Genomic DNA, 14,403 nt, shown 5'->3' on the forward strand with positions numbered 1-14,403 from the left:
GGACCCAACCACTTTTCTTTCTGAATGTTATTAAAATAGTTCTCATTTCTTTTCATTGACCTGGAGAAGGTTCTCCACATGATTGTTTTCAATAAAGTTCAAACTAATTAAATTAAAAATAAAGCAAAGGAGACACTGTGGCCCAGAGTAGCAGAATTTATTAATGATTTTTTCAGTAATTCATCCACTGTGCTTTGTGGTCCGTCAGGTTTCAAGGGTAGCTGTTCATTTCAGGAGCCACTGTGAATATATTATCCATAAAGCAGGACATCAAGAAAGGAAATACCGCAGAAAGCCCTCTAACGCACTGATGAAACATCAGAGAGACATGTTAATCTGGGCTAGTAAACCTTCTAGTTTCTTTGACGTACAGAGATTTGTGCAAACCCTAAAGTCAGTTTCCCTTCACCTGTGCAGTTTACTCATTTATAATGATTTGGTTTCCTTTTTGTATACCAGAACTTGTGAAAGAAGTGGGATGTGAACCTCTGTTGCTCTGCAGATCATTAGAGTTATCAACATTTCAACCACCTTTTTCCAAAAGAAAATTGCGGACATTATTAGTCATTGGGGGTGAACTTAAGATGCTTAAGCACGTGAATAGGTCTGCTTTTGAGAATAACACTGTTGTATAGCTCTAGGCTAAAAGCATACTAGCTTACAATAGCTCAGTAAGTCATGCAGTTATTTATTACCCTTTTGAAAAAACTCCTGCTCCTCCCTAAAGAGATTATAGAAATGAGGAGGGGCTGTTGTGCAGCACTGATTACACAAAATGAGGATAGTCTTTGGACCTTCTTTTGAATCCTGTATTATTATTAGATACCACTCCAATAATGAAGCCAATGTATTCTTATGAGCACATCCACGATTCCCTACCAGCCTCAATTTAGATTTAAGTGTATGCGTCCCGGCTTGAAATGCTATTCATATGCATGAGCTTGAATTTCAAGCGTATGAGCAGATAGGTGGCAACAGGAGGATGTTAGGAGCTCTGGGCCAGGTTTCAGAAACAGGGCTTGTAGCTCAAAGTGAAGACATAAACTTTTCAAAAAGAGCAACAGCACCATCAGCTTAACTGTTTCATAAGCGTATTACACACCTTTGATACCTAGCACGTTTTTTAAAGCCCTGAAGTAAATACTGTAATTTCTCAGGTTTTGTTTATACCCAAAAAAATGAGGTTCCCAGCTTAACCTCTTTAAAGAAAAAGGTGTAAGCGTGGAATACACATGGAGAAGTCACTACAAAATAAGTGAGAGGTTAGCTACTTCTTTCATCCAAGCTACAGGTATAACAGACTCTTTGAGGTGTTCTAACTAATTTTGACCTGCAAATTTCTCATTATGTACTAACCCATTAACACCCACGTTGACTTCTACTGTTGCTTGGCTTCTTCTCAAGGTAAGGTATAAGCTGGAATTTCTTCAGTCAAAAAATGTTCTATGTCTGAATGGTGAGGCAGAGCAGGTTTGCTGATGGCACACAACTGGGAGGAGTGGTTGACACTCCAGAGGGTCAGGCTGCCATCGAGAGGGACAAGCTGCCATCCAGAGGGACCTGGACAGGCTGGAGAAATGGGCTGACAGGAACCTCACGAAGTTCAGCAAGTGGAAGTGCAAAGTCGTGCCCTGGGAGGAGCAGCCCCCAGCACCAATATACACTGGGGGATGCCCACCTGGAACACAGCTTTGAAGGAAAGGACCTATGGGTCCTGCTGGACACCAAGTTGAACATGAGCCAGCAATGTGCCCTTGCCACAAAGAAGGCTGGTGGTATCCTGGGCTGCATTAGGCAGAGTACTGGCAGCAGGTCAAAGGTAGATCCTACTGCACTGGTGAGGCCACATACTGAGTACTGTGTCCAGTTCTGGGCTCCCCGGTACAAGAGAGACAGGGACATACTGGAGAGAGTCCAGAGAAGGGCCATGAAGATAATGAAGGGACTGAAGTGCCTCATATATGAGGAAAAGCTCAGAGAGCTGGGACTGTTCAGCCTAGAGAAGAGAAGGCTCAATGACGATCTCATCAATGTATATAAATACCTGAAGGGAAGCTGCAAAGAGGAGGGAGCCAGGCTCTTGCAGTGATGCCCAGTGACAGGACAAGAGGCAGTGGGCACAAACTGCAACACAGGAGGTTCCCTCTGAACATCAGAAAAAAATTTTTTACTATGAGGGTGACCAAGCAGTTGCACAGGTTGCCTAGAGAGATGGTGGAGTCTCCATGCTTGGACATACTCAAAAGCTGGCTGGGCATGGTTCTGAGCAAGCAAGCCTAGGTGGCTCTGCTTGAGCGTGATGGTCAGACTAGATGTCCTCCAGAGGTCCTTTCTCACGTCAGTGCTGTGATTCTGTGATGTACAACAGATACATTTAAAGGACATTTTACTCCATTCTGTTCATCTTAGTTTTTATTTACTTGATTCACAATTCTTTATGAAAGCAAAACATAGTGCCCAGGTAGGACAGATCACCTACAGGTTAGCCAGCTAAGGACCTAATTCCATATCCCCTTCATATTTTTTCATCAGAAAGGGTAAAATACTACGTAACTGAAATTCTGGCATTTCACGTCACTGAAACCTAGTTCCCTATATGCAAATTCCATATAAGCAAGATGGTAAGACTTCCATTACCAGCATTTTGTGCATTGACTTCCCAGTAACATAGGCAGAATTGTTCTTGCATCAACAAACTTTGGATACTGGAGTGAGGCTCAGCTACTTCTACCAGGAAAAAGGAAAGGAGCTGGGTAAACTTAGTCCAGCTGTTTCTAGAGGATGGTGTTGGAGGGGTGGCAGTAGAAATTGCTAGTTATTGGGTGACAGCCATTAGCACCAATATTCTATATGTCAGACCATCTAAGAACATAAATTTGATCAGTATCAGCTATGAAATACAGCACATTGTGCAGAGACGGTGTTGATTCTGGAAGGATAGCCAATACCAGATCCAGTATAAATTTACTGACATAATCAGCCATTACCTCAGTCATTCAACTTGCCAGTGCAAATTTTAAGCAGCAAGATGAATTTATACATACTAGAGTGGGGATTTGTCATGTGGCCATAGCATTTTCCTTACAGGCAGCTGCTATAGGCAACTGCTGACTTTGCCTACAGCTAGAGCTTGCATTAAACATGAGTTTTAAAGGCAATTTGCAAGACCATGTTCTTGCTCACACTTCTCTGAGTACCATCACAAGAGCAAAGCCAAGCACATTGCTAGCCTTTGTTCCATGTTCCCTTACCCTCCCCACAATTTTAAAACAAAAGCATTTAAATCCAATTCCAAGCATTGAAATCGTATAAACAGTGCTTGTTCTAGCCTGCTAATTCTGACAGTCGTGTATTACATGGAAGCTGCAAACCATATAAATGTAATTTCTTTGCAGCGTTGCCCCTGAAGGCCTCAAAATGTTTATTCTACGATTTATACAGCAAATTTATCACAAAGATGTATACAGGTGTATGCATGCCCAACATTTAAGGTCATTACTTTTTTTATTCTTTATTTTTTTCATTTCCCCAAAGGCTCAAACATTGAAGGATAGTGTCTTTTGTAGTAAGGGACTCTGTTTATGGTTACAGGTCTATTATAAAGAGTTAGAAAGAAATGTTACATCTACTGGATGAGACTGGATTTTGCCAGAAATAGCAGCAGACTTACAGAGAGGAATCCCTTTTCATCCCTCACAAGTTCTTTCCTATGAAGTTTCTTAATCTCACTGTTGCATGAAATATTCATCATAGTTTTCGTCTCAAAACACCAGCTTTCTCTTCCTGGACCATCCAAGAACAGGGGCATGTGCTTAGTGTCTTCATTTTGATACGGAGTGCACCTGGCCTGTCTGCTTTCAAAACATTTCAAGACAATTTCAAAATTGTCTGTGCTCAGGGTATGCTAGCATCTAGTGTCTCTTAACTGTGTTTAAGCAGTTGATGGCAAAATTGAATTTTTCTGCAATTACCCATTGTTCAATCTTATAACTTTCACAACCAATATGAGTTCTTACCAGCCCAACAGAAGATCTATCTAGAACCCAAACATTACTCTCTGATTCAGATTTCTCTCTCATTTGCCAAGGCACTGGGCTGCTCATGAAAGAAGAATGCATCCAACAAAAACACTGGATTTTCTCCCTCCTCCCAGGACTTTTGCTCAAGACTGTACATGAAATTCCCTCTTCAGGCAAGAATATTTCTTATATATACATGGCAACAGGGGCTGTGTTGAGAATTAACTTCCTCGTGTCAGTTATTTTGGCAATTAAGCAAATAAAATATTGAACAGAGAAGAGGTATCTGTGACTTCAGCCTGCTGTCTGAATGACGGGCATATACTTGCCTTTAGATGAGTACAAATCCAAGAGAGATGCAGACATTCTTTTGAAACAAAGTGGTGTTTATTTTGGCTGGTTGTGTCATTAGAATAAAATCATAGAACAATAGAACTGTTTAGGTAGGAAGAGACCTTTAAGATCAAGTCCGATCATTAACCTTGCACTGCCAAGTCCACTGCTAAACCATGTCCCTAAGCACCACATCTACATGTCTTTTAAATACCTCCAGGGGTGCTGACTCTACCACCTCCCTGGGCAGCCTGTTCCAGTGCTTGACAACCCTTTTGGTGAAGAAATTTTTCCATATAGCCAACATGAACCTCCCCTGACACAACTTGAGGCCTTTTCTTCTTGTCTTATCGCTTGTTATCTGGGAGAATAGACGACACCCACCTCACTACAACCTCCTTTCAGGAGTTGTAGAGAGTGATAAGGTCCCCCCTGAGCCTTCTTTTCTCCAGACTAAACAACCCCAGTTCCCTCAGCTGCGCCTCACAAGATATGTGCTCCAGACCCTTCATCAGCCCCGTTGCCCGTCTCTGGACACGCTCCAGTGCCTCAGTGTCCCTCTTGCAGTGAGGGGCCCCAAAACTGAACACAGCATTCGAGGTGCAGCCTCACCAGTGCTGAGTACAGGGGACAATCCCTTCCCTAGTCCTGCTGGTCACACTGTCTCTGATACAAGCCAGGGTGCTGTTGGCCTTCTTGGCCACCTGGGCACTGCTGGCTCATGTCCACCCAGCCACCAGCCAGCACCCCCAGGGCCTTTTCCCCCAGGCAGCTTTCCAGCCGCTCTGCCCCAGGCCTGTCACATTGCATGGGGCTGTTGTGACCCAAGGGCAGGTCAGATTAATAGGGCTGTAGTTTTCCAGATGCTCCTTCTGGCCAGTCTTGTATATGGGTGTCACTTTGGCTAACTCCACTCTTCTGGGACATCCCTGGTTAGCCAGGACTGCGGACAGATGATTCAAAGTGGCTCAGTGAGCACTTCCACCAGCTTCCTCAGTACCCTTGGGTGAATCCCATCCGGCCCCAAAGATTTGTATCTAAATGGTGTAACACACTGCTGACCATTTCCCTTGCATTATGGGGGCTTCATTCTGCTATCCTTCTTCAAGCTCAGAGGAGTGGGTATTGAGAGAACAACTGGTCTTACCATTAACGACTGAGGCAAAGATGGCATTATGTATATGCATGCCCTCATATCCTTCTAATGCTCATATTCTTCTAGTGCTCAAAGACACATAACCCTCAGCCTTTGTCACCTTGTTTCCCCCATCATCCAATAAAAGACCCGGCACTTCTCCGTATTGAACCTCATACAATTGGCCTTGGTCCATCGGTCCAGCCTGTCCAGACCCCTCTGCAGAGCCTTCCTGCCCTCAGGCAGAGCAACACTGCTGCTCAGCTTGGTGTCATTTGCAAACTTGCTGAGGGTACATTCCATCCTCTTGTCAAGATAATTGATAAAGATATTAAACAGAACTGGATAGGAATTGTTGTTAATTTTAAATCGTTATTCTTTTTTAAACTCTAATGTAACATTTTTCTAGACAAAATGTAACAAACAGTGCTTTTGATTAGCAAGTGTTCTTTGCTATTTTTAAAGTTCCAAATGACATGGAGTTTTTCACGGTGAGAATTTTTATTTATTAAGATTCGTTTGTTAAAGTTTGTTTTAAAAGACTTGATGTTTAAAAAAAATTTTATTGGCAAATACTAGAAAAGAACATTTTTGAGCTGCTTTGGGAAGGGCAAGAGTAGATACCTACCTAGCCTTGGGCCACCCTTGTGTAGTACACACTTAATGGCTGTACAAAATGAGGAGAGCAAAGGGAAGTTATGTTCCTAAGTGCAAGGGATACAAAGCCCCCAAAAGTGGTCTGACTTCTCCTGGTCCACCAGGCACACAGAGTAGGACAGAAGAGACCGTACACATTCCCCCCATGTCTCTCCACACTGAAGGCAGAATTACAGTCAGATAGGAGACAGTGCAGCAACCCATTAATAATAAATCAGACACATGGTATGGTGGAGGGAGGGAAACTAGGGGAGAGGGAAATAACCAAAACCAAATGAGAACTGACTGATTTGGAAGGAGACTTTCTGGGCGCTCCAGAAATGTTTCTCACAATGTTGGCCATTTGAAAAGCTCAATGCCTTGGCATGCAAGGTCAACAACAAAAAATAAGGAGGAATTTGTATTTTAATGCTTAATCTACCCCTCAAGAGTGCATCAAAAAGTGTGTTTCATAGCTGTAACAAGGTAAATATGGTCTTCTGGTACCTCTGGTCCTGACTGGTAGCTGGAACTGGGTGCTGCTGTTCAGATAATGTTGCTATAAAAACCATCACTGTCAGTATTTGAATCTTCACCTGTATGTTTCAGAGGTCAGAGAGGGCTCAGGTTTAGAGTCGCTGTAAGCATCATGAAGAACCATAAGCTAATCTTACAAATGTAACTAACTTAACCTGTAGGCATTTTACAGTAAATTTGTCTCTAGAGTTATACCTGTATGGGAGTCTCATGGCAACTGGGTGATAACTTCCTGCATGTGCCACAATGCTATCGGTTATGATTAAAGCCTTAATTAGCTGCTTATTAAAGTTTATTCTTAAGCAATACCAAATTTCTACTGATCTTTTGTAGGGCACCTATTAAAAACACCAGTTACAGTTTTTAAAGCACCTTTTGCTTAAAAATTGAGAGAAAATCTGATTAAGTAATGGGTTCTACCACCAAAACTGATGGTCTAACTGCCCTCAGTGTTATCATGCTAAGCTGTACAACACTTTGAGCTTTCAACACTTCCATTAGAGAAAATCATTTTAAAGCAACACTGGACTGTTCACTGGAGGTCAGGCATTGCCTGTGGAAGACAGCTGTGCAGAAGTCAACAGGATTGCTCAGACCACCTGATCCTCCTTCAGGACATCATGAAGGAAGGAGCAACAGGACTAGTGCGCTCGGTGAAACCTGCTGCCACTGCACAGCCTTGCTGTATGCCTGTGGGCAGAGAGATGGGGAGAAACTACCATGTCACTCCGTACTGGGGGCGGAAGCACTTCTGAGAAGTCAACAGGATGGAGGAGAGTTTAACTGACACCCTTGAACAGATGAAGATAGTCATGTGAAACAGCAGCGACAGAAAAGTGCAAAGATAATATCCAGTACAGCAACAAGCTGAGGTTTAGGAATAGGTGTCTAGTCTCTGACTTTGTACGCCTTCCTCAGTTGTTCTCCCAGAATTATGATTTAGGCCTCTTTTCTAGCTCGATACCTTATACCCACCCACCCCACCACCCCTGCCCCCACCCCCCCCCCCAAAAAAAAAAAAAAAAAAAAAGAAAAAAGAAATGTCATAACAACTGCCAGATAGGTCAGCTCCCAGTTATAAAGCACACACCAAAACTTCTTCCCCAGAATTATAAGCAGTAGTGACTAGTGACTAAGGGTTGGGAATGACAGATGAGGAAAAAACAGGGAACACATTAATACAATTCATAGATAAACATATTAAATTAGTAAAAATTACAGTGAATATTTGCAAATTTCAGTACATGTATCCCAAGAGAAACAAACAGAACAGCTGCTTAATTGAAAATAAAATTAATGAAAAATAATTCCCTTTTCCCCAAAAGCACAAGACCATATCGTTAGCATTGTTAGCGTGTTATTATGAATCATTATTTTAATAAAAAGCAGAGCTGAAGTGGGTTTTTTTGTTTATTGTAAACCACCTGTACTTTATCACATCAGCGTAACACATTAGGTGTGTCATTATTTATCTTGTTCTACCATAAGCAAGCTCCATATATTTTCAGGCTTCAGTGAGTTTTGCTGGCATGCTGTATCAAGAAGATATTTCAAAAAAACATTCTGGCTTTCCTCCATTTCCAAAATGCTCCTTGCAAGCCTTTTTTTACGCTCACAGCTAAGCTGGGCTTCATGGATGCTTGGAACATTTTAAGGGCAAATCCTGCTAAGGGCAGACTAACTACCTAGTAAGGGTAAAGAAACACAAATCAGATGCAATCAAATAAAGCTGACTAACAAATTACTGCCTGTCAGGTAGCCACAATAGCAGTCAACTTTTGCTGCTTTTTGCCAGCTTTTTTCAAATTAAGGCATGTTAATGCAAACTGTTTCACTGAAGTGGTTCTGCCTCTCAACTGCAGAAGGCCAAGTTCACATGTGCAAACTGACAGGATTAGTTTAGCCCTGGGGAGGCAAAATCTCAAAACTTTTCTTACTCCATAATGGTCAGTTGTGTGCTGACAACCAAAAGCAATGTTTGCCAAACTGTTTCCAGCTCCTTTCCCAGACACACTTTGCTATGTAGCCCTCCCACCTCCCTGTCCCCCAACCACTCGTGATTGTGTTCCAGCTCCGCCTGCAGCAGTAACATAAACAATCATTTTTGCACTTATTTTTCATTGCAATCCTTTCTCGGAAGGTAGAGCGCCCTGTCATTTTGGGATATACTCCGGGTTTGTATATGTCATGCGATGAACCATACTGCAGCGACTTGTGCTTGCACCGAGTGAACTAACACTGAGAATAGAAGCAGTATTTCAACACTGGCATAGCTATGTGTGCAGGGCACTTAACCTTGCTGAAAAGGCAGGGTTTGTGTTAGTCTCTCCATTTACAAATAAGCTCTCCACGTATTATGTTGCTTTGGCAACATGATGCTCAACTAAACTATGCAGATGTTCTAGCCTTCTGTAACCTACCACAGCAATGGATAATGCTGAGAAGATATGTCCTGTGTGTTGATGGTCTAAGGAGAGTGTCATGACATACTAGACGTATAGCTTCTGTAGCAATTTAGTCTGTATTTGCAAAAATAGAGATGCAACCTGTTTAGGAAGAGTAGAAACTTGTCTGGAAACTCTCTCAGAGCAGCTAATAAATTTACCCTTACAGCCTTTCATAAGACAGCTAGATGAGTGCACAGTATTATACTTCTGAAGGAAGAGGCTAAGTAAGAGACTGTTTCCTTTACAGTGATTAAATCTTATGAATGAGCTATTAGATTGTTTGTAGGATTACTTTGTAGCAGTTAAACAAGAGGAACTGCTAATAGCCTCAAAAAGGAGAAAAGGCATTACAGACACTGCCTCTATGCATCATACTAGCTGTACAGCTTATAAAACTGTAAATTATAGGTCTGATGCTCTTTCACAAAATTCCGTATATAACCACAGGTATAATTTGGATAACCCTGAGCCTTCCTAGGGAGGACAGCAAAATTATAGGAGCTCGCTTTGCATCCCTGTCCCTATTTTTACTGGCCATAATCACCATCTGCTACAGGACATATAAAAAGGAATACCAGAGTCACGTCCCAGGTATTGGCTCACAGTCTATTCTGCTTTTGTTCTTTTAGGGCTGGTTTCCAGGTGCACTCACTATACTGGAGACAGTACCAAATGAGCCCTTTCTCTTACTGCAACATCTGTTTGTCAGGCAGCCAGTATCTGAATTCAATATTTCCTGAAGAATGATGCTTTGGGGCTTATCGACAAGTCAGCAGGTGCTGCTTTTGCTCAAGAAATGTGTCTGGACAGATGAGGTTCACAGCCAATTCTCCTCGTTTCCCATTGCTTATCAACCAAATGTAAGCATCAGCCTCTGTGATCAATACCAATGTTACCTTGTTAAATGAAACAGGAGGGCAGAGGGGACTGTACATCTTACCCATCCAGCAAGTCCTGAGGCACCAGCGTGCAGCTCTGTGACTCGTCTGACCTCTAGATGCAATGGCGTGGGACGCATGCCCAAATGCACACAGCTCCACGTCAGCTGCAGTGCCTGATGCTTCCCCCTAGCCAGATGCTTCTGAGGATCCACAGCCAGACCATGGGGAACGTGAGCTGCAGGAACACTGAGGGGGAATATCAGCAGTGGTTCCAGCCTCTGACACTACAGTAAACCACCTTTGGCTCAAAGCATTTTAGTCTGCTCATTGCTAAGTACTACTAGCATCTTATAAACTGTTTCTTTACTACTTGCACGTAGAATAATTTATTTTATTGTAATTAATCTAAATCCAACCAAAATGTATGCAAATGCAGTAACCTGGGGCTGTCTTTCACACCCTGTGTCTCATACTATAATGATCTGAGAGGCACCTTTAGCCTCTGAGACCAACAGGAAAAATTTGCCCCTCACTCTGCTCTGGACTTTGTGCCACTGATCACAAGCTTGTAAGTGTGAAAGTTCACCTGGTTTCAGTCCCCTTCTCCCTCCATTTACCTAGCCCATACTTAATTGGTTTGTCAGTGAGAGTGGGAGACAGCATTGAAAGCCTTCCCTCAAGGTAGGCAATATCCACTGCTCTCTCCTCACTCACTAAGCCAGTCACTTCATTGTAGGTGGCCCTCAGTTTGTTCAGACATGGTCTCTCTTTAATAAACCCATGCTGGCTACTCCCAGTCTCCTTCTTGTCCTTAATATTTTGGAAATGGCTTCCAGAATTATTTTCTCCATCACTTTCCCAGGAACTGAGGTAAAGCCTGTCATTCCAATAAAGCTTTGAAACTCAGTTTGCAAGCATCCTTGATTGCGACAGACATCACACTCAGCTTATGTTAGAAGCAAATTTAATTAAACAAAGTTTGTGTATCTTCTTTTTAATAGAAATCCCACAGATAATCATTTCACCACACTATTTATTCAATAACTCCTTATAATTTACAGAAACATCCCATCTAGCTACCATTTAACATGGGTGTCTGATAGAAAGTTTCTTTCCTACTTTATGTGATGTACGCATCTCCTCAAGCAGTTGAACTCTACTAGTGTTTTCAAAAACATGAAAATATTATGTTCAAAAGTTATGTATTAGACTAAAAAAACCCAAGAATTTGGCAGCAGAAAATGGTTTTATGACAAAGCAGAAGCTTTCACTAAATAGCAGCTGTTTGTACTGAATTCTACTACATCCTCCATATATTTCTATATGTAGAAAATGCATTTTGTTTCAGATTTCCCAATGAAAGAGACAACCAACTATCTTGTTTGCACTTACTTTCTTACAGAGTAACTGTAAAAGAGTGTAAAGGCAGTTTTTCAGGCAGCCTTCTAAAATGTGCCCACCTGCACTTGCAGAAAAGTTCATCTACGGATTTAAAATTGATGGTTAAATGCATGTGTGCTTAATTGATATGTATAATATATATGTATTCACTGAATTACTACGCATATAATCACGTATGTGTGAACACCAATTGCAATATACAGATAGCTAAGAAATAAACATAGAAACCACTGGAAGAATTTATATGGCATTTCATAGACTTAAATAGTGGCAGTTTACTAGAAGGTTGTTTGCTCCCTTATTCACAATGCCAAGGAGAGCATAATTATGCAAAGAAAAAAAAAATTGTTCTGGAAAAACTTTATCTAGGGAAAATATATTGAGAGGGATTCTTGTGTGGCTACCAAATTACCATTTCAAATGTAATTATGAGAACTAGATTTCTCTGTACTGGTAACTGACTCCAAAGATTAAGACACTGTTTCCTCACTGATAAGGAAATTAATTAAAATAATAAAAGCAATCCTGTTAGCTCAAGTGCTTGCAGTCTTTGAATCTGGACCTGAAAGACGTCAGCTTGTGCCTTGATTTTCTAGGTTTAAGATTTTGTGCAGTGTTTGCAAGCATTCCCAAATTCATTGTAGCCAGGTTTCTAAACAAAGAATAGTGAGATTAACACACCTGTAATACTTTTATTGCTATGTGTATATAAAATGGGGGGAAAAAATAGAGTGAAAACCAGATGTTTTGTTCTCACGTTTGTCTAATTCACAAACTGTTTCAAAGGTTCATGATTATTTTATTTTGTTCTGGAGTAATGTATGATAAATAAGTGTAAAAACTGATTATCAATTCCTGCAATAATCAGTGTAATATTTATTCTCATGCTGATTGCTGTTTTCACTTCATCGGGGCTTCTAGCTGCATTGGATTCATTTGAATGTCACCGAGGGTTAGTGCCCATGACAGATCAAGCCATTTTGAACTGGGCATCAATCAGCTGCATCACCAATGTGAATTTGGCTGCTGTCAGTAGTCTTCTAACATGGCATGCAACTCCTTCCTTGGGAAAATTCATCTGTATACCACTATGGGAAGCTGTGTAGGGCCTAAAAATACCACTGAAACACTATAGATGAATTGCATGTTGTAGTTTATGAGACTTAAGCCTTTAGGTACAGATATTCCAAAATCCTAGAGAAATTACTCGAAGGCATGAGTGGTTATGGGTCCAGGGAAGGGGCTGGAGGAAGGATTCAAAACGCTCAGGAATGCAGAGCTGAAAGTTCTTGAGGTCATGTCCTTTGCAGTCATATACATTCCAGCTTGGTGAAAAAGTTACAAAAACCACAAACTGCTACGCTTGAAATAGTTCTGGCCCTATAGTTAGAGGCATGAAACACATAATTCTACACGTGCAGCTCAACATGGTCAGCACACCTGTTTAGCAGCTCTGAAAATCAGTTCCCTCCAGTGATTCTGAAGTGTAATACGGGTTTTTTTCAGTTCTTACCTGGTGACACTAAAGAAAATTTTGAAGACTAGTATCACATTCCTGTCTGTTTCAAACAGGTCTTACCTGATTTCTTTAAGTTGTCTGAATAAATACAAGAAAACTGAAAATTTTAAAAAATGTATTAGTATAGGAATGTGAGAAATTAGTAAAACCTCTAATCCATAAGTCAACTGATTAAGCAGTCAAGCAAATCTCACTTAAGAGAGTTTCTGAATGCTACTGAGTATTTGTTGCCAGACAGGTTATTTCTTTCTGAGGCAAGACTGGTTGGGTTTTTATTTGTATCCTATTCATTAGTGTGTTTGCTAGGTAAAAGTTGCACTTGAAATATTGTGCTCATCATAGTGCCTTGGGCTGTAGGACACACCAAACATTGCCCAAACAATAAAATATCAGGAAAGTCAGAGACCTGACAAGAATTATCAGAAGGAGAAGGAGGAGAAGGAGGCCGTTTTTACAGGTCACACTACCCAATGTAGTACTAGAACTCCAAAACCCAGGACTCAATCAAATAAAAATTATAACTGCAAAATAAAACAGAATCTCGGGGTATTCTCTGGGTATGAGGAGAGATGAACACAGCTCAGAGCAGAACCCATCCTAGAGCAAATGTCAAGCAATGCTGCAGAACAACCCCCTGGTTAAGCTTAATAGCATGAGATCGTGGTTGCAATCACATTGTAAAGTAAACAGCTCAAGATGTTGTGAGAGGGAGGGTAAAAGAACACCTAATAGCTTTTCACACTCCCTCAGAAAAATACAGCAAAGAAGCACCATTGAAAGGGCTTCTTCAGAAGAATGAAATAATCTGCCATTAACACACTTTATAAAGATATGGATATTTAGACAACAGTTGCATCATTTGCAAGAGCCAGTGAGAGCGCTGCTATGTCCAAAATGTCTGTATCACCTAAAGAAGAGTTTCTGAGGAATCTGAGACTTGACAGCAAATGCTGCTTCCAGTAGATGGTATATAGGGCACACAATTATCAACACACTTAAAATGCTATTTTCCTTACTGAGAAGGTGTTGATCCCAGACATTTTGCCCGATTTCTCTGCCTTACCACAGCTAGCCAGGGTGATGGCTTTAACCAGAGCTCAGCTGTGAGATTATCTGTTACTGAAAAAAAATACTGGTGGAATGAAAAATCCCATTTTTTACTTACGAAGGATACCTTTCAAATTATTAAGCCAGACTAAAAAATGGTTGGAAACTGAATGAATCAGTTGAGCCACTCTGAATTTAATTAGAGGGAGACTGAGAATTTGGTATGCAGAAGCTTTTATCATCCTGATTTATAACAAGGCAGGAAAAAAAATATCAAAAATTTTAACAGAGGACAAGAAATAATTTTTTCTTGAGTATTGTGAGAAAGACCCATGAAATAATGTTGGAGCTATACTGCCAAAGAGTGGGCCAAGGCTTTTGATAATAAGCAAGTATACTTTGTGTAGCTCTTAATTTTATCTATTTACATAAGTATATATATGTATAT

This window comes from Falco peregrinus, chromosome 3 (genome assembly GCF_023634155.1).
Source record: "Falco peregrinus isolate bFalPer1 chromosome 3, bFalPer1.pri, whole genome shotgun sequence".
Taxonomy (NCBI): domain Eukaryota; kingdom Metazoa; phylum Chordata; class Aves; order Falconiformes; family Falconidae; genus Falco; species Falco peregrinus.